Below are 20,120 nucleotides of genomic sequence, written 5' to 3'. Positions count from 1 at the left end.
CAATCTCGGCTCACTGCAACCTCCACCTCCCAGGTTCAAGCAATTGTCCTGCCTCAGCCTCCTGAGTAGCTGGGACTGCAGGCGCGTGCCACCACACCCAGCTAATTTTTGTATTTTTAGTAGAGATGAGCGTCTTACCATGTTGGCCAGGATGGTCTCCATCTCTTGACCTCGTGATCCGCCCACCTTGGCCTCCCAAAGTGCTAGGAGGCATGAGCCACCACGCCTGGCCCGAAGAAAGCTTTTTAAAAGCAAAGGCAACTTGATTTGTTAATTGATCATCCAATTTCTCAAGTGTATTTTTCTCATGGTAAAATAGAGAACATTGTGGGTGAGGAGCAAGTCGGGAGATGGAATTCTCCCCGCCGCCCCAATAGATTGTATGTGTGGGTCGCTATTGCTGGGACCCACTAGGGCTCTAGACTGAGACACAGGGTAGAAGTGGGTAGAAGTGGGATCCTCTGCAGGGCAGTGTCAGATGTGTCTGTGTGATGTAGTCATGGGAGAGGCACGCGTCTTGGGCGAGTGTATCTTAGGGGTATGGAAGTGTCTGCAAGGGCCTCCGTGGTATGTCATCACATGATATGTCATTGGCATGACCCTGAACGTTCACCCGAGGGTGGTGAGAGAGAGAAGGCCAGGATTTGAATCAGTCTTGACAGAGCAGATGAAGTTTGTTATTGTTTTTTGCCCTTCCCAAGGGACTTTGGAAATGGCCCCCTGGGAGGTCAATTCTTGGAAAGAATACGAGGGCAGTTAAGATGTCTCTGTCTCAAACTCTCCGGGTTTTTTGCAACTACCAGGGACTGCGAGGGTCTGCGTCCTGGGTGGAAGGAAGCGGCGTCAGTCAACTTCCTCGCAGCGGCTGCAGCGGCGCGGGCAGCCGCGGAGCGCGCGGGTCTGCGCATCCCGCCCCCAGGCCGGGAAGGGGCGGAGCCGGGTGTCACCCGCACCCGGCGGTCTACTCCTCCCGGCCGCTCCCCCGAGCCTAGCCTGCCGCGGTCACAACCGCCCGCGGGAAGCTGGTGGCCGGGACCCCGAGGCGGGAGTGCGGGCTGGGCCGGGCTAGGCTGCGCGCGAGGGCTCGGCCGCCGCCCCTGCCGGTGAGTCCCGCCGCGGGAGGCGCGGAACGGGTCGAGTTGGGTATCGGGACTGCGAGGTCGGAGAGCCGCGGGGCCCGAGCTCGGGAGGCGGGGACGTCTGGATCGCGGCGTTCGAGAGTCCTCGCACCCGATCCCGGAGGGGAGATCTAGAGCCGCAGCGTTGGGGAACCCGAGGCCAGGGGCCGGAGTTTAGGGCCCCGATGTTGAGTCTCAGAATCCGAGCCCGGAAGGACGACGGGTCAGGATATTGGGGAGCCCTGGAGCTCTGAACGTCTGTAGTGGGGTGGCCAGGACTACGATGCTGGGGAGATATGGAGCCCGAGCCCGGAGAACTGGCGGAGGTGCCGGGGCCTCAATGTTGGGGAGCTTAAGCCCGGAGGGCAGGAGATTCAGGACCGAGACGTGGGAGAGTCCAGCAGACGGAACGAGGGGCGCCCTGTCCGCATTTTCGGGGCGCCCTCCGCAGGGCGGAGGGGAACGGAACCCTGGAGGGGAGTGCGAAGGGGAGGAAGCCGGGGGCGGGAGGGGGAGGCCGAGGTAGGAGAGCCTGGTCAAGAGTAGAGTGGGGCTAGGCATGAGGTTTCGCCGGGGAAAAATGGAGGGGGCTTCTCCGAGTGGGTGGGCGCGAGGAGCGGAGTTGTGCTGAGAGCCGCGGGAGGCTGGTTAATGGGCAGATGCTGGGGCTTGGCGGGATGGGAACGCCGCGGCGGGGGGTCGGAGGTGGCTGGTGGGGCCAGAACGCTGGGAACGTCTGTCTCAGCTATGGGAACGCAGCGCTCTCGGTGGAATAGGGTCGTAGACTACTTGAGAGGGAATCTAATCGAGAGAGCAAGACCAGGCATCCCCAGAGGAGGGCGGGTGGGGACCTCGCACTCAGCGCGCTTGGGGAGTATTAGGAGCCTGGGGTTGGGAGGCTGCTGCACCTCGCCGACCCGGTCTGGGGACCTGGAGGCAGCCGGGCACCGCAGCTTCCTGCAGCTGTGGGTGCTCCAGGCACGGGCAGATTAGCGGGAGGTTCAGGGGCCTTGGCAGGCTCAGTATGTTGACCTAAGTTGCATCCCATATTTCTGAGCTGGGTTAGAAATGATTTTGTACGGGGACCCGATGAGAAGAGCCTGGGCTAAAAAGAATAGTTAAGGAGTAAGATTTCAAATGTGCAGGTAATACCTACCTGTGTGTGTGTGTGGCTTAGGGATAACCCATATACAGGTATGTGTGACTTTTAGACCCAGGTGTACTTCTTGTTACAGTACTCTCTGTGAGAGGCTGCTTCTTCGTAAAAACGAGGAAAATCCACAACCCATACACACACCAAACAACGCCCACACACGCACTGCCTTCCACAGTCGAGTAAACATGAGGGTATTGTGCAGTTTGGGATTGTGTCAGTGAAGACTCCTGTTACTGAAGTTAACAGGAGTTGCCTGCCTGGAAGGTGGACTGCCCTTGACTTGCCCTGTTAAGATCATCCACAGCCTGTTCCCAACCCCGAGCTGCTGCACCTTTGACCAGGTCAACTGGAAGGAAGCCAGACTGCTTAGGACCTCAGTGGATGAGTATCCAAGTGTGTATCTAAAAACAAAGGACCAAGGCACAGCTTTTGTTTTTGTTTTTTATTTATGTTGTTTGTCCTTGGGTGCACGTCCTTCAATTATTAGTTAAATATTGACTATCTTATATTAACTAATCTTGTATTGTTAATTATGTATGGTAATTATTTCAGTTATTTGGTGTAACAGCCAATTCAGGAAGATCCAGAGTGTAGGAATCTTGTTAAGTATATCCATTGAAAGATACCTTTTTTTTTTTTTTTTTTACGGTTATGTGTGGGGGGTGGGGTGGATTTTCTTCTGGTGCATATAGGTCCATCTTCTGACACATTGAGATTTGAGCGTCATTGAAAGAACAAGGATTATTTTGGCAACTAACATTTCTTGGGTCTGTTTATCAATTCATGAAAAGGAAATATCTAATAATTATTCAAGTTAACAGGACAGAAAGTGATTTATTCATTTTACAAGAATCATTTCAGGACAAGCATTTTTCCATTAAGGGTGTGTGTATGCCTTATTGAGTGGTCAGGACCTTGCACCAAAATCTGCATTATCATTCCTGCAGCAGTGTACTTACTCACTTGGACGTAACACTTGCTGATGCTTCCAGTTCTTTATCCAAATGTTAAAATAAATATGCCAGTATTTATACATTCAAATCAGTATTTCTCCCCTTCAAAAACCTAATCTTGGCAAGCTGTGTACTAATTCTAGTGATGCTGTCACTGCTGAGAATAATTTTGGAGCTCCTGATTTGGAGTTGCCTTCAGAGTTTGCAACACATTTCCTGATTGCCTCAGTGATGGCAAACCTTCCTCAGCTGGGAAACAGCCAGGTACTGTGCAGGGCCAACTTGAGCTTCCGAGGTGGGAAATAGAGGTTGTCAATATGAAGTATGCCCATTAAAGTAATGAAAATTCTCTTGAAGGACCGGCAGTTTTAAAAGGGGCATTCAGTAACGGCATGGAGTATGTGTTTCGGATTGGAAGAAATTACGGTTGGTCCCTGAACAACACCGGGGTTAGGGTCTCCCATCACCTCCACAGTGGAAATTTTGAGTACAACGTTTAACTCCCCAAAAACTTAACTGTATTTTGAAGCACAACCTTCATTTTGGTGTTTATGCTCTGGTATGTTTCTGGTACGTGTATAAAGTAATTGGTCCTGTCACTTTATTCTTGTAGCTTATGGCATATTGGGGTAGAAAAAGTAAGCCTTTCTTTTCCCCTTCCTGATACTTGTTACTAGGCAGCCTCCATCACTGTGGATTTTCACAGAAAGCAAAACAAAAATACAAAAGACTTCTTGTCTCACCGAACAACAACAACAAAAAAGGTACCCAGAAAGCCATTAGCCCCAGCTGTAAGTAATGCCTGGTGCTTGACTTTTGATGTGAAAGGATCTGTAGAAGTAAAGAAAAGAGAATGATTTCTGAACATTCATTTCAACTTTGAGATTTCATGGCACACAGTAAAAAAAAAATGAACTGAACATACTCCTTTTTAAAATCCCCATTTTTTTTTTCAGGTTGTGTATCATAAAGTGTCAAACAGCCACTGCTTGAATCTTGAGCTAGCTGTGGTTTGGGGCAAGTTGTTTCATCTCTTTCGGCCTCAGTTTTCTTACCTTAAAGAAGATACCAATGAGTGTGTACCTCATGGGGCTGTGATAAAGGTAAAATAACATTGATGCTTGTAGAACACTTGAGTTCAGTGCCCAACACATCATGAGTGCGCAATAGATGCCAGCTATTCTTGTTAGGAATATTTATTGATGGTTTTTAATTAAAATTCCTTTGAAGCCATATGGAAATTTATCATTTCCCAGGTAATGATATTCCCTTTGGTTGGGTTTTGCAACTAAATACAAATAGAACATTTTGGTTTTTGCCCTCCTGGTCTTTTAGGAGTTTTTAACAGGTAACCTTAAAAGTAACTACAATTAGTTCGTTTTTATTTATCAGAAACGAGGAAACACAGACTCCAAATAAATGGGGTCAGTGCTCCCGGTTACTTTCTTTTGAATTCGTACTTTTTTTTTTAAATAAGCATTCCTGTTATGATTGTATATTAGGTATAACAGTTTGGTGTGGTAATGCAAATCTGAAAGAAAAAAGAGTTTAAAAGCCTCTCCTCTAATTTTTTTTCCTTCATCCAGTGAAAATATTATTCTAACGAAACAGCTACAGTTCTCTTGGCATGTATTGAAAGAGATGATTCTGGTAAACATTCCCTTCATTCCAAATTTGACTTTTGCTCTGCTGCGTTTTTTAAACAATAGGGAAGAATAGCCTGGCACTGAAATCTCAGCTCTTCTGTAAATGTCAACGCTTTTTTTTTTTCAAGTTTATAAATTTTATTTACTATATATACATACATTTATTAGAAAGATGGGAAAGTTTCATCGTAATTTTAATCAGATGATTGGGGCTGCTATGTAATAGTTAATGTTTCATGAAATGTTGACCGTTTAGTGAGAATTCTATGTTTTAAGCGAGCAAATGCTGGAGATGGAGAGGCTGAAGACACAGGCTTATCCCTTCAGAAGTTCACATCATGTGCTCTCTTAGGATGATGCATGAACAAAAGTTTCTAATGGCCTATGGAGCTAAGGATTAATATGGATTCCACTACATGATCTTTTCCCTCAATTTCTCCAAGAAGGGTAAATAGGTGGATCTCTCAATAATGTTCATATTTTTGAAGTGGATTAAATCTTTCAGAATTAGATCCCGATATGCACTCAGAGGCCATGAAAGGAGATAATAGCTATAAAAGTACTTAGTGAATTACAAAGTTATATATCTGTAGGATAGGGTGGTATTATTGCTGTACCAAACTTTCCTGAAATGTGCGTTTGGTTCTTGCTCTGTCTTCTGAGTAGCGGTTTATGTACTTGTAAAGTACCAGGAAACAATATACATTGTGGCTTAGACTGGAGCCTTGAATCTTTTTTTTTTTTTTTTGAGAAGGAGTCTTGCTCCATCACCCAGACTGGAGTGCAATGGTGCGAGTGATTCTCCTGCCTCAGCCTCCTGAGTAGCTGGGATTATAGGCACATGCCACCATGCCCAGCTGATTTTTGTTATTTTTAGTAGAGATGGGGTGTTACCATGTTGGTTAGGCTGATCTTGGACTCCTGACCTCGTGATCTGCCCATCTCGGCCTCCGAAACTACTGGGATTATAGGCTTGAGCCACCGTGCCTGGCCTGGAGCTATGATTCTTAATGGGGAAAAGTGGGTGGTGAATTTGCCCCTTTCCCCCAGAGGATGAACTTTTGTGATGTCTGGATTTGATTTTCATAACTGGAGGGGGAGTGATGTTACTGGCATCTGGTGAGTAGAGACCAGAGATGTTGCTATCCATCCTATAATGCACAGGACAGCCCCTCACAACAAAGACTTATCTGGTTCAAAACATCGGTAGCGCTCAGAAGCCCTTGGCTAGAGCGTGGGATCTGGAGTAAGGATAAACCTGCATTAGCACCCTGACACCACCAGTTCTTAACTGTGCCACCCTGGGTGTGTTACTTAATCTGAGTATCCATAGAATGCATATCTGAAGAGATGTGAATTAAATGAGAGAGTGTGTATGAAATGCTTAGCACACAGAAGGATCGCAATAAATGTTAACTCTGACTGGTTAGTGGATGTAGGTCAAAATCCAATGACTGTGCTTCAAACAGACACAGCTTTCGTTTATTTACAGAAAGAATCCAGGTTTCTTGTTTTCATTTGTGCACCCAAGGATAGGGCAGGGACACCAACTTAGGGCCTCCAGCATCCCTGGTACCTTCTGCATTCTGGCCTAGGTTCTGCCAGACAGCTAAGTGTAGTCTGCAGATCAACCAAGCAAACAGGACAGTCCCCCAGACTTGTGTAGAGGAAAGATGAGTTGAGGATGGAGGAGCTTTCTGTTCCATGTGAGCTACACTTGGAAGGAAGAGATAGCCAGGCCAGGAAGCTCCTTCTGATTGAACTTAGGTCCCAGGCCTCTGAAGCCTCTTCTCAGACCCCTGTCTAGACATGATTAGAGAATTTCCTCTGCTGTGTGAGGAGGTCTGGCCATTTCCCCTTCCTTTTGCTTTTCTTTAACCAGGTATGGTGGTTCACGAAGCCTGTAATCCCAGCACTTTGGAAAGCCCAGACAGGAAGATAGCTCGAGCCCTAAGAGTTCAAGACCAGCCAGGGCAATATGGCAAGACCCTATCTCTACAAAAAATACGAAAATTAGCCAGGTGTGACCATTATTAGTAAGTCAAAGTGAGTAGCTCCTGGGTATCAGATTTTTTAAATTTTTGGATGAGTTGATTCATGAAGTGCTAGAGGTGTTTCTCGGATTGCATGGCTTTTTTTATTCCTCTTTAAAACATACCGAATAATGACTTGTTTATGACTTTTATCTCCAGAACTATTGGCCCCCTTCTGAGAAGCTGCTGGTCTGAGGGTCTCAGATGATGTTTTTGTCTCATCTGGGATGTAAATATTTTAGACTTTTGTAGCTCTGAAGAATCTCTCTAACTCAGAGGGACACTTGGGAGGGAGAGGGAGAAAAGGGCAGTAGATGTTGTTGGGGCATAAATGAAATAAGGCTGGAGTGGCAGAGGTGGGGTTCAAATAGGAAATTTGTCAATTCGTTTATAGGGATTTTTTTTGTCCACTAATAAGTACCCAACACTGCTAGATTCCTTGAGAGATTTAAGAGAAGTGTAAAGCCTGTCTTTGTGTGTTTAAGGAGCCTAATACATTTGGAGTGTCCGCTTTTTTTCCATGAAAGAGAAAACTTTAGAGTGTTTATAATTGTGTGTGGACTCTGAGGCACTGGCAGTAGGTGCAGTATCACTCATTGTGAGACAAGGCAAAGTCAGTGGGAGCTCTTGTACTTTGAGTGTAATTCAGGAGAAACAACCTGAGTGAGATCTTGAAAGAAGAAAAACATTTAGAGAGGGAGACATTTATGATGGAAAACATAGCTTCTGCAATAGCACAGAGGCAAAAATCAGAATAGTATATGGTATGTAAAGCCCTGAGGAAATCACTTTATTCATCTTCATTTTTCTTCATATCACTTGGTACCACTTCACACGTATGTGTGTGTGTGTTTACTCCCTATCTTCTGTGCTGGATTGCAGTGGTCAGCTACATAAGGAATACAAAGAGCAGGACCTCAGATCTAGATTCCCTTTTGCAATTGGGTGTCTACAGAAAGGAAAAAAAAAATGAAATCATTCATTAAAAAAATACTTTTCAAGGGTTTACTTTGTGCTTGCTTGGCACAGTTGTAGGTACAAGGGATACAGAGATGAACAAGGTCCCTCCCTTCATGCATCATATATTCTCTTGGGGAAGGCAGACAATAAACAAGTAAATCAGGAAATAAGTGTATGATTTTAGGTAGTGAAAAATGCTATGAAGAAAATTAAATCAGGATAAGGGGAAAGAGAGTGCCAGTTTTAGGTAAGGGTAAGGTAAAGGTAAGATTTTACATTAGCTCTTAGCTTCCTTAGAGAAACCAGAGGCCACTGAAGTCTTTGCTAATGGAGTTCCAGCTGTATTCTATGCTTATCTTGTTCATTGACCCTCTCAGCAATATATATATATATACACACACACACACACACACACACACACACACACACAGTGGACATTCAGCAAGTATTTCATAATAGTAATAATAATGGTCTTGCTAGACTTGAATTGGAGCCTTTTTTCTCTTTACTTTTATAAAATATTTTTAAGTTTAAAACATATTGTCACAAGACCTTTATAGAAGAAGCATGAATTGCACACGAGAGGACACATAGGTACTGATGCCAATAACACTGATCCATACATCATCTCTGTGGAAGAGAAGATTGAACACAGCTGCACCAAAATGTTGTCACATGAAAAAGGAAGAAAATATTAAACTGTTTATAAGTATGTGGCTGTGATACAACTCATGGCCTGGAGAACCACTGGATCTAAATATTAACCACATTCTAAAGGAAGTAATAATATATCCATGCATACATAAAAGTATACAAAGACATAAAATAGCTACCATGTTTGGAGCAATCACTGTGTGCCAGGCATTGTGCAAGGTATTTGCGTTATCTTTGGTCCCTGCACCAACCTTAGGAGGGAGGTGTCCCAGTACAATGGGAAACAGAGATGAAGTGGCTAGTGCAAGGCTATTACAGTTAGTGTCACCGCAAGGATGGCAGATTCCTTGTATGTGTGGGGGCATGGAATAGAATTTGGGAATGTTGGCTTAATTAAAGGATTCCTTGGAGTACATATCTAGCTTGGCATTACTCCAGGGTGGAGTTTCCTGTCTGTCCAGCTCATCACCCTATCTAAGAAATTCTAGAAGCTGGGAATTTCTGGGGCTGACTCTGAATGGATGTAACTGGTTCCCTGAACCCACTGGAGGCATGGAGTGTATAGAACATTTTTTCACCATTTCATATGCCTGTACAACCACATACATGTCTGTCAAGCAGCTGCACGAGCCATTAAAACTTGGAAGTGCTTAGTTTTTGACTGGGGATGACAGCAGCTCAGTGTGGAGCCACCACCAGCTCACTAAAGCTGACTTGGAACTCTAACTTGTGATTATGTGTATCTGTAAAAGATCTAGGTAATGAATATCGGTAGGATGTGAGATTTAGTAAACTTCCACAGCATAGATAACTAATAATAATCAAATTATTATTACTGGTGGTGAAAAGGTTGTAATGGATGGTGGTGTAATGTAAAGGTGGTGAAAGGGCAGTAATGGATGATCTAGAGTGACAGTGATGTTCTCCATGTGTTTAACTCCTCATGTTGATCCAGAACCCACCCATGTTTCTAGAGAGGCAGGATGGTCTCTTGGTGCCTCTGTGACCTGGGACCAATGCCCTCAAAACCTCTGATCTCAAACAGATTACATTTAATGAGCACATGTTATGTGCTAAGAGTTTTACATGTATTTCTTTCTTTCCTCTCTCTTAAGCTTTCTGTTATTGAAATTTTAAACAGGCAGAGGTAGACAATATGGCATAATAAATCAATACCCATGTGCCCATCAACCAACTTCAGTAATAACTCATGGCCAACTCCATATATACATATCTTACCTCCAGATTATTTTGAAGCAAATCCCAGACATCATATTATTTGTGAACATTCCAAAATGTGTTTCCAAAAGATAAGGACCCTTTTATTATAATTCTTTACACTTCACAATAACCCTGTTAGATACCACTATATCCCTCTTTGACAGATGAAGGCTCTGAGACACAAGGAGTTTAAATTACTTGTCCCTGGTCACCCAAATTGTAACTGAGAGAGTCAGGATTGAAATCCAAGTTGCCTAACTCCAAAGCCCATCTTGTTTACTACCAAGCTATATGGTTGTTACCAGACCCCACTGTTGTAGCTAATCCTTGCATTACAGAATTGGATCCTGGGATTAGCAAACTCGTGCAGACATGACTATTGATTTCTATGAATTCAACTATTTTCCCATTGCTGCAAATTGGGTTCATTTAGGTACAAAAGGACAGAATGGCTGTGAAAGGCCTGCCTGAAGGAAAGAAAGGACAGCCTGAAATATTAATGGGTTCTATTAGGGCAGCAGAACTAATAAAGCAGTCAAATCCTCCTTGTGATAGTGTTTTAAATCTTGGAAAAATCCACAGTGAAAAGGACTTAACAGAAAATATGACTGTCATTGGGTATAGCTGCCAAGGGAACTAAAAGGTTTCTTATAAATGAATTCTCCTTTGGTTTTCTCTTGGCAGAAGGAATCAGCCATCCCACTGAGTCTTTTCAATTTGTTTCTAGCACAGCTAATTGTATTTATTTGTCTCCAGAATCACATGCCTCTCTCCTCTCCCTTGCCTTTTCTTAAAGTCTCTTGCCTGCTGTGTACTGCTTTTACTGCCAGAAATGTTCTCCTCACCTGGGAGCCAGTTGGCTGGTAACACTGAGTAGATGCTGGGAGGCTGATTCTGCCTCTCCAGAGATATGACCTGGCCTGTGTTGCCTTAGGGTAGAGGGAGAGATTGGATAAGCTGCCTACGAAAGGATCTGTTTTTTGTTTGTTTGTTTTTTGCCTCAGATGTGTCCACTTGGTCGTGAACAGCATTAAGAACAGAGCAGACAGCAAGTAAATAGTATTGGTTAATTGATCAAGATAGCTTTGCTAGTTGATATGGTTTGGATCTGTGTCCCCACCCAAATCTCATGTTCAGTTGTAATCCCCATTGTTGAAGGCGGGGCCTGGTGACTAGATCATGGGGGCAGTTTCTCATGGTTTCACATCATCCCCATTGGAGCTGTCAGCCTGATAGTTCTCATGAGATTTGGTTGTTTAAAAGTATGTGGCAGCGTGTCCCCACTCCCCTCTTCCTCCTGTTCCGGAGTGAAGTACTCCCTCCCTCTTTGCCTTCTGCCATGATCATAAGCTTCCTGAGGCCTCCCCAGAAGCTGGGCAGATGCCAGCATCATGCTTCCTGTATAGCCTGCAGAACCATGGCCAATTAAACCTCTTTGCTTTGTAAATTACCCAGTGTCTGGTATTTCTTTATAGCAGTGCGATAATGGACTAATACATTAGTTAAGTTCAAGAAATTGGTTCTCCATTTTTCCTATATCAAAACATCGCATTGACTTTTCTGCATAATACTTTCCTTTGTCATTAGGATCACTGCACTGACATTTACTCAGTTTTTTTATTTTTCTTTTTGAGACAGGGTCTTGCTCTGTTGCCCAGGCTGTAGTCCAGTGGTATGATCATAGCTCACTGTCGCCTTGAGCTCCTGGGCTCAAGTGATCCTCTTGCTTTAGCCTTCTCATTAGGTAGGATTACAGGCATGGACCACCATGCCCAGCTTATTTTTTTATTTTTTGTAGGGTCTTGCTATGTTGCCCAGGCTGGTCTTGAACTGCTGGGGTTATAGGTGTGAGCCACTATGCCCAACTCCACTTGCTTGATTCCTAAACTTCTATTTCCTTTTCTTCCCCCTTGCCTGTCCTGTTCCATCACAGAAGCTGTGTAAATGCTGGACAATGTCTTAGCTCTTTTTTAACTATTTTATCCACGGAGTTCTAAAAGACGGTAATTGTCAGGGTGCAGTTGAGGAAAAGCCAACAAATTCCATCTTTGGCCCTCTGTGGACCACATTATTATTATTAGAGATGATGCAAGTTGGTGTCCTTTTCAGGGAAAATGTATTTTCTTTAAAGATTTGTTATTGCAAATGTTTTGAAATAGTTTTTCATTATTGATATGATCACTACTTTTTTAAACAGTTCAGTGGGAAAAACAGTAGACCACAAGTCACTTAGCTGTCTATAGTAGCGTCAACTCGGGTGGCAAATATATGGCTCTGTGTCACTGCTCCATCCTGATCCTTGCCTCCCTCAAGAGCTTGTGGCAGACATTGTGAATCCGTAACACCTTGCCCTCTAAGCTCCAGTCCAGGCCTGGAATGCTACTCGACACAGGACTCTAGGAAGCCATTACCAAGCAATAGAGGTTGGCATGATGAGTGAAATCTATTTGGCATTTCCTAAATAAGTGGTCTATAAAGCCCTTCCCATACTAAAATTCAGTGAGGTTTTTAGCTTGTGGTCATATTTGGTCCCTAACAGCTAGGGAGCAGACCTCCTCATTCAATGACATTACCATCCATAGATGCCAAACCCTTTCTAGAAAACAGATGAAAATGGAAATTTTTTTTTTATTAATTTTCTTAAAAGATGCAGGGTCTCACTCTGTCGCCTAGGTTGGAATGCAATGGTGTGATCATAGCTCACTACAGCCTCCTCTCCTGGGCTCAAGTGATCCTCCCTCCTCAGCCTCCCAAGTACTTGGGACTACAGGTGCGTGGCACCACTCCTGGCTAATTTTTATTTATTTGTTCTTTTGTAGAGACAGGGTCTGTGTTGCCCAAGCTGGTCTTGAACTCCTAGGCTCAAGTGATCCTACTGCCTTGGCCTTCCAAAGCACTGGGATTACAGGTGTGAGCCACCATGCCTGGCTGGGATGTTTTAAACACTAATGGTTCATGGAAGATTTGGAGGTCGCAACTCTCCCTTTGCAACTTACAGTAGTCCGTTCAGTGGTTTGTAGATTGGTTGGTTAGTCAGTAAGACTAAATCAAATCATTCTTATGGAGGAAACAGAATGCTAATGCAGTGCTGAAGGGGAAGAAAAAGGAATTGAAACCCAGAGCCTCTCCTGCAGGCGTTCCCACTCTGGTATAGCAGTTGTATTAAACTGAATCTAGATTATGTGTACTTTAATGAGATGGGAAGCAAAAAACTTAGTGCCTAGTAATAACTAACTCGCTATCAGCTAATAATTCTCTTTACTTTTGAAGAAATTTGGAGAATATTAAGGTAGTGCCTATGAAACATCAAGACTTCCTTGATAAGGTTTTAAGTGTTTATGACCATATTATAGACAATGTATTGGACGGCAGTAATGGCTTAGGCCAGTCCGTAGTCACCAAAATCCTTATGAGCTGGTAGAATGTGCAGGCAGAAGCTGTGTGGGCTTCTCCAGGCCTGCCTGTCTCTAGGAGGCTTGACAGAGGATACCAAGCTGCCTTCTGGGTGGTTAAGATCAGGCTATGTATTGTATGCACTGCTGTGGTTTTCTCTTTTTATTTTTTTTGAGATGGAGTTTCACTCTATTTGCCTAGGATGGAGTGCAATGGTGCCATCTTGGCTCACTGGAACCTCCGCCTCCTGGGTTCAAGCCATTCTCCTGCCTCAGCCTCCTGAGTAGCTGGGAATTACAGGCATGCACCACCACGCCCAGCTAAGTTTTTGTATTTTTAGTAGAGATGAGGTTTCTCCATGTTGGTCAGGCTGGTCTTGAACTTCTGACCTCAGGTGATCTGCCTGCCTCGGCTTCCCAAAGTGCTGGGATTGATTACAGGCGTGAGCCACCACACCCAGCCGGTTTTCTCTTGTTTTAATCAACAGTACATTCTTTTGCAAGGAAAAGTCAAACTGAGGCTCATTTTGGAATGATCTGATTTCAGAGCAAGGACAGGCAGAGGTACTTCTCCACTTCAAAAGTCTCAACTGAATATTGGATATGGGGTGAGGAAAAGCAGGAAAGAAAAACCCATATAGGTTAGACAAAATATTAGATTAGCTAAGTATTTTTAAAGTATTTTCTAAAAGTTAAATAAGATTTAGAGCCTCCCCCCACCCATTAATTGTATACTTTTATCTAGTAATTCGTATGTAAAAATTATACTTAAGCTGCAATCACTTCTGGCTTACTATTATTGTTCTTTATTTTCTGTATCTTTTTGGATGCCGTATAAAAAGAAGCTCCCCAAATCATCATTTGCTTGTTATTTGGGAATGCGAAAGTAATTGAATTCTCTGGTGGGATGAGTGGTGGGGGGTGAGGCTGAAATAGTGAGTTGGGGAATGAATGGAACTTTTCAGTAGATACTACAATCCTTTGTCAAAGGCGGTGCTGGGGTGATGGAAACAAAACTACAAGTGCTGACCTTGAAGTTCTGGTAACATTGAATGCTTGTCTCTTCCTAGTCCATATGGTCTATGGACTTGCCCAAATAGCTTCTTGCTGGTACTGTATTCTTAAAGGCACCTTAGGGACTTTAAAATGCACACTTTTGTTTTAAAATGCATCTTATTTGAATGTTAACTCGATGGTAAACTTATATAATGTTGGCTGTTAGACACTGAATAAGCTTAAAATGCAAAAGTGACACTTTCTCAACCTGCATTCATCTTACTGCTTGTAATTGCATTCAATTTTTTCAACTTTAATTCAGAAAGCTTAAGTTTTTGGCCTTTATTATTCTTTTCAGTTTATAGATGGCATTACTGTTACAGAAGGATTGTGGTTTTTTTTTTAAGTATGTGATTCATTTAATTTGATGGGAGTCAGGCTTGGGCTGTCTGCCTTCTAGCCCACTTTGCCTCCAAGATCAATGCAACCTCAAAGAAGGAAAGTTGTCATATTTTTAATGGTGTTTATGATGGATGTACCTTGTTGATATCAATAACTGTATCTGCTACATTATAGCTTTGATTAATCATAGTCTTCAAGTAAACTGACTTGCTGACATGTTCCACTTTGGAGGAAAAAAAAAAAATCAAAACACAGGAAAATCAAGTGGTATTAGAACTTCTGTTTAAAAGCAATTTCCCAGGAGAACATCCTTGGGAATTGTTTAAGAGGCAACTAGGAAGTTTTGTTTAAGAGCAAAACTTAAAGGGGAAACTTTGTTTTGTTTAAGAGCAAAACTTAAAGGGAAACTTAACTTCCCCTATAATCCTTTGTCAGAGGGAGTGCTTAACTCAGCCTTTAAGTTTTGCTATTAAACAAAACTTCCTAGGCTTACTATAGACACAGTCCTATCTCCTTTACATTGGTATCTCCATTAGCCAAACTGCATATGGAAAGAGATAAAGGACCTGGACAGAATTATGTCCACTTACACATTAGAAAAGTGGACTAATATATTGGGTAGAATGATTTCCAATAAACAAGGTTGAAACAGAAAGCATTTCCTGAATAGCATAAAAGTTTAGGGCACGGGCTCTGGAGCCAGACTACCTGGGCACAGATTCTGGCTCCACCACTTCCTGTCTGGATTTGAGGCAAGGGACTTCACTTGTTTCCTCATCTGTACAAGAGCTAAAAATAGTAGATTCCATTTCATAGAGTTGAGAGGAATAAATGTTTTATTTAAATCACATGCAATGAACTTAGAACCATGTGTAGTATAGAGTAAGTGCTCAATATATGTGAGTCATTTTAGTAATTATCACTGGCAACTGGATAAAGAGCAGTAACAGTGGGGAAGAAGGAATGCTATATCTCTGGTTTCTGGCTTTGAGCACCTGGGTGCAGCCATTTACTGAGATAGGAACTAGAGGCACAGGACAGAAGTAGCGTTAGTGGGAGAAGCTTGATTCTCTTTTGGTAGTGTTCATTTGAGGTATCTTTGTTACAGCTGAGCAGAGCAGAGCTATCAAGTGGGCATCAAATATTCTCCCTTCCAGATGTTAACACAATTTTATGGAATATTATTCAACCTTAAAAAGGAAGAAAATTGGCCAGGCGTGGCGGCTCACACCTGTAATCCCAGCACTTTGGGAGGTCAAGGTGGGAGGATCACCTGAGGTTAGGAGTTTGAGATCAGCCTGACTGATATGGTGAAACCTAGTCTCTACTAAAAATACAAAAATTAGATGGGCATGGTGGTGGGGACCTGTAATCCCAGCCGCTCATGAGTCTGAGGCAGGAGAATCACTTGCACCCGGGAGGTGGAGGTTGCAGTGTGCCGAGATCGCGCCACTGCACCCTAGCCTGGGTGACAGAGTGAGACTCTGTCACACAAAAAAAAGACAAAACAGAAATTCTGGCACATGCTATGACACGGATGACCCTTGGGGATAGTATGCTGAGTGAAATAAACCAGTTGCAAAAGGAAAGTACTATATGATTTCACTTATATGAAGTACCTAGAGTAGTATTCTCTACTCTAAATTCATAGAGACGGAAAGTAGAATGGTGGTTGCCAGGGGATTGAGAAGAGGGAGCATAGGAAGTTGTTTAATGGGTACAGAGTTTCAGTTTTGCAAAATGAAAAGAGTTCTGGAGACTGGTTGCATAACACTGTGAATGGATTTAACACTACTAAACTGTACACTTAAAATGGTAAGATGGTAAATTTTATGTTATACGTATTTTACTTGGATTTTTTTTCTCTTAGAGTCTTGCTCTGTTGCCCAGGCTGGAGTGCAGTGGTGCGATCTCAGCTCACTGCAACCTTCACCTCCTGGATTCAAGCGATTCTCCTGCCTCATCCTCCCTAGTAGCTGGGATTACAGGTGCACACCACTACCCTGGTTATTTTGTATTTTTAGTAGAGACAGGGTTTCACCATGTTGGCCAGGCTGGTCTCGAACTCCTGACCTCAAGAGATCCATCCACCTCGGCCTCCCAAAGTGCTGGGATTACAGGCATGAGCCACCTTGCCCAGCTGGATTTTTTTTAAAGTGTGAGCGAGAAAATAATGTTTTAACTCACAAGGTGATAAGTAGTACTGTAGAAAACAAAGAAAAAATAGAGCAGAGTTGGGTGTGTGGAGTGCCAGGGAGAGTACAGATGTGGTACTAAATGAATAGGGTGGTTGGGAAGCCTGCCTTCTTGAAGGGGTGAGATTTGAGCAAAGACTGGAAGGAGTTGTTTGTCTCTTGGCTGCTGTTATAATCGTTGTCTAAATCCGCCAGGGTCCACCTGTGGTATGGCAATGCTCAGTCAATAATCAAGTGGTATATATCTGTTAAAGTACATATTGGTGGGCAGCTGTGGACGTGGACATTTCAACTCATTTGGAAAAACAATCCAGGCACTCAGGTAGTACTTCACAGATGATAATCAGATGTCATCTGAGACTTGAGGTTATGTTACAGTAAAGACAAATGGTTATTCTTATATGTCGCCTTTTCTAAAATCAACCTATAACCTAGAAACAAACACCAGGGGTGTGATTTCTTTAGTTACTCTAAAATTTGCATGTTGTTGTTTGCCCTGAGAAGTTGGGGTGCCTTAGGAGCTGAGAAAACCTACATTTCCAATATGAGTTTTAAACTCCTTCCTGAGACTAGGATTTTCCAGGCGTCAACTGACCTCCCTCTCAACTTAAAAAGGGCAGCTTAAAAATTCTTATTTCATGTATTCTTTATTTGATGGATCATATGGCATGGAATGGTGAGCTGCTTATAAAAATCCTGTGACCTGGACATGTTTTATTACAAATTTATGAGGCTGGTATAAACAGGTATCAGCTTGCTATCATTTAAGCCAATACTTTATACTCATAAACAAACTGAAATAATTTTACATCCTTGGATACTTGAACTGATTTTTCTACATGTCATTTCTTAACTTCATTTTTCTATGTCTAATAAAAAGAAGTATACTGAGCATGAATCTCTACTTTGGGATCAGGAAGAAATCTCCCCACCCCTTCCTCTTCCCACTGAACTTTTTGGGGAAATTAATATCTATGGATAGACAGGCACCTTTGCCTCTCCCCAATCCTGTCTTCTGGTCAAGACTTCTAAAGCTACACACTAGCAACCATTCAGAACACACATGGCTGTCTGTAACTCTCTTGTCAGGTCAAATTTATAGAATAATTGCTAAGATCACAGGGACTAGGTGGGGGAAGAGGAAACTGACTCCCTCTATAAGTCCTTTCTACGCTAATGGCAACAAGCCCTGGTGGATTAAAAAATCACAGTTGAATCTATTTTTTTTTTTTAAGACAGGATCTTACTCTGTCACCCAGGCTGGAATGCAGCATCGCTATTATGGCTCACTGCAGTCTCAACTGCCAGGAGCAAGCAGTACTCCCCCTCAGCTGAGACCAGGTGCATGCCACCATGCTCAGCTAATTGTCTAAAAATTTTTTGTAGAAACGGGATCTCCCTATGTTGCCCAGGCTGGTCTCAAACTCCTGGGTTCAAATGATTCTTCCATGTATTATGGCTTGCATCTCAGCCTCCCAAAGTGTTGGAATTATTAGTGTGAGCCACCGCACCCAGGTATTTTGTATCTGTTTTAGAGAGAAGAAGATGAACAGATAGATACACTAATATATTTATATACACACATATAAGCACATATACTATGTATATTTTAAGATCTAAAGTAAACATCACATGTTAACATGTGATAAATGTTTGTTACATTATCCTCTACACTCTTCTATACACTTGAAATATTTTGAAATATAAAAATGAAGGAGAAAGTCACAATGCATGTTTAGGAATAGCAAATGATATACAGAACAGTGATTTTCAAACATTAATGTGACGCTTGGCAAGAAATATATTTATTTTAGAAATCAGGAATTTCATGATAGTACTTATCCTTAACACATTGGATGTATTCTGACATGTTCTATTCTATTTCCTCCTTTATTCTGCATGATGTCAAGCAGTGGTTGATGCCTACAGATACAGATAAAGGCTAGGTCCTGGAAGGCTTTTGACGGTCAGGCTCAGGAATGTAAGCTTTAGTTGGCAAAGAGGAAAGGCCCACAGGTGGCTTTGGGGCATGTTATGTGAGTTAAACTTTGGCTAAATCAAAAAAGATGGAACTGAGGCCACAGATTGGAAGATCAAAATCAGTTAGGAGATTATTAGCATTAGTATAACTGGGACAGGATATGGGTCTGCAGGGGAAGTGAAAAACAAAAGGGACAGGTTTTGGATATGCTGTGATTAAAAATAATACTGATAATAGGGATATGATGACTGGGGTTTCAGGGAAGGGGGAGGGAAGTGAGACAAATTTCACTCTTGATTTCAAGGCTTGCTGCCTGGGAGATTGGTTACATCAATAACAACTATGTATATCAGGAGAAATTTGGTTTTAAACACAATGTTTAAGGTGCTGATGGGGACATCTACACATATGTAGTGAAGTCATGGTTGAGGTTAAAAGGAATGCATAATGGTTTCACAACGTATTGTGGCTTTCTATAGCAGTACACAATACCTGGTGAGGGAAAAAATGAAAGGTGTAATCAGGGTGGGGCCAGGGAGGCAGACCTAGCAAAGGTGTGATGGGTGGAGGGTGATGAGTGGTGGCTAGGACAGAGTGAAATGTCTAGCACTGGGTTGGGTTTGTGTTGGGATGACAGTGAGTCTAAATGCGATGGGTGTACTAGGAGAAGAAGGGTTGGAGGACTGGAGGTTATGAGACACCCAGAAAGTATCTTTAGCAGGTGTGATGAAATATTACAGGTAGAGATTAGGAGTGTTGTAATCAAGGAGGAGGAATTTCAAACCTGAAATCTTGGAGCTAAAATAATTCTAAGTTAGAAAAAAAAAATACTATTCTGAAATTCATATGGAAACAAAGTGCCTAAATAGCAAAAGCAATCCTAAGCAAAAGGAACGAAGCGAGAGGCATCACATTACCCAGCTTCAAAATACTACAAGGCTATAGGAAACAAAAGGCTTCAGTAGCATGGTATTGGTACAAAAAAAGACACACAGACCAATAGAATAGAGAACCTAGAAATAAAGCTGCGCACCTACAACCAACTGATGTTCGATAAAATTGACAAAAATAAACAGTCAGGGAAAGGATACCCTATTCAATAAATGGTGCTGGGAAAACTGGCTAACCCTATGCAGAAGAATGAAACTGGTCTCCTACCTATCACCATTTAAAAAATTAACTCAAAATAGATTAAAGCCTTAAATGTATGATATGGTTTGCCTGTGTCCCCACCCAAAGTTCATCTTGAATTGTAGCTCCTATAATGCTCATGTGTTGTGGGAGGGACCCGGTGGGAGATAATTGAATCATGGGGGGCTTTCTCTCATAGTATTCTCATGGTAGTGAGTAAGCTCACAAGATCTGATGGTTTTATTAGGAAAAAACCCTTTCATTTGGTTCTCATTCTCTCTC

General features: G+C 42.7%; 1 protein-coding gene across 3 annotated transcripts in view; it reads left to right on the top strand.

The window, feature by feature from the left end:
• Positions 1–1,934: 1,934 nt before the first annotated feature.
• Positions 1,935–20,120, top strand: part of PAQR8 (progestin and adipoQ receptor family member 8) — a 38,768-nt gene continuing 20,582 nt past the window's right edge. The window contains exons 1-2 of one of the 3 annotated variants that reach the window (XM_012441617.2): positions 1,935–2,667; positions 4,184–4,330. The gene's annotated coding sequence lies outside the window, so the exon portion shown is untranslated. The other 2 variants (XM_064360984.1, XM_064360985.1) reach the window with 2 other exon arrangements.

This window comes from Aotus nancymaae, unplaced genomic scaffold (assembly GCF_030222135.1).
Source record: "Aotus nancymaae isolate 86718 unplaced genomic scaffold, 86718_ANA_hifiasm-v0.15.2.pri h1tg000040l, whole genome shotgun sequence".
Classification (NCBI taxonomy): Eukaryota; Metazoa; Chordata; class Mammalia; order Primates; family Aotidae; genus Aotus; species Aotus nancymaae.
This window is presented reverse-complemented; position numbering and strand designations above follow the sequence as displayed.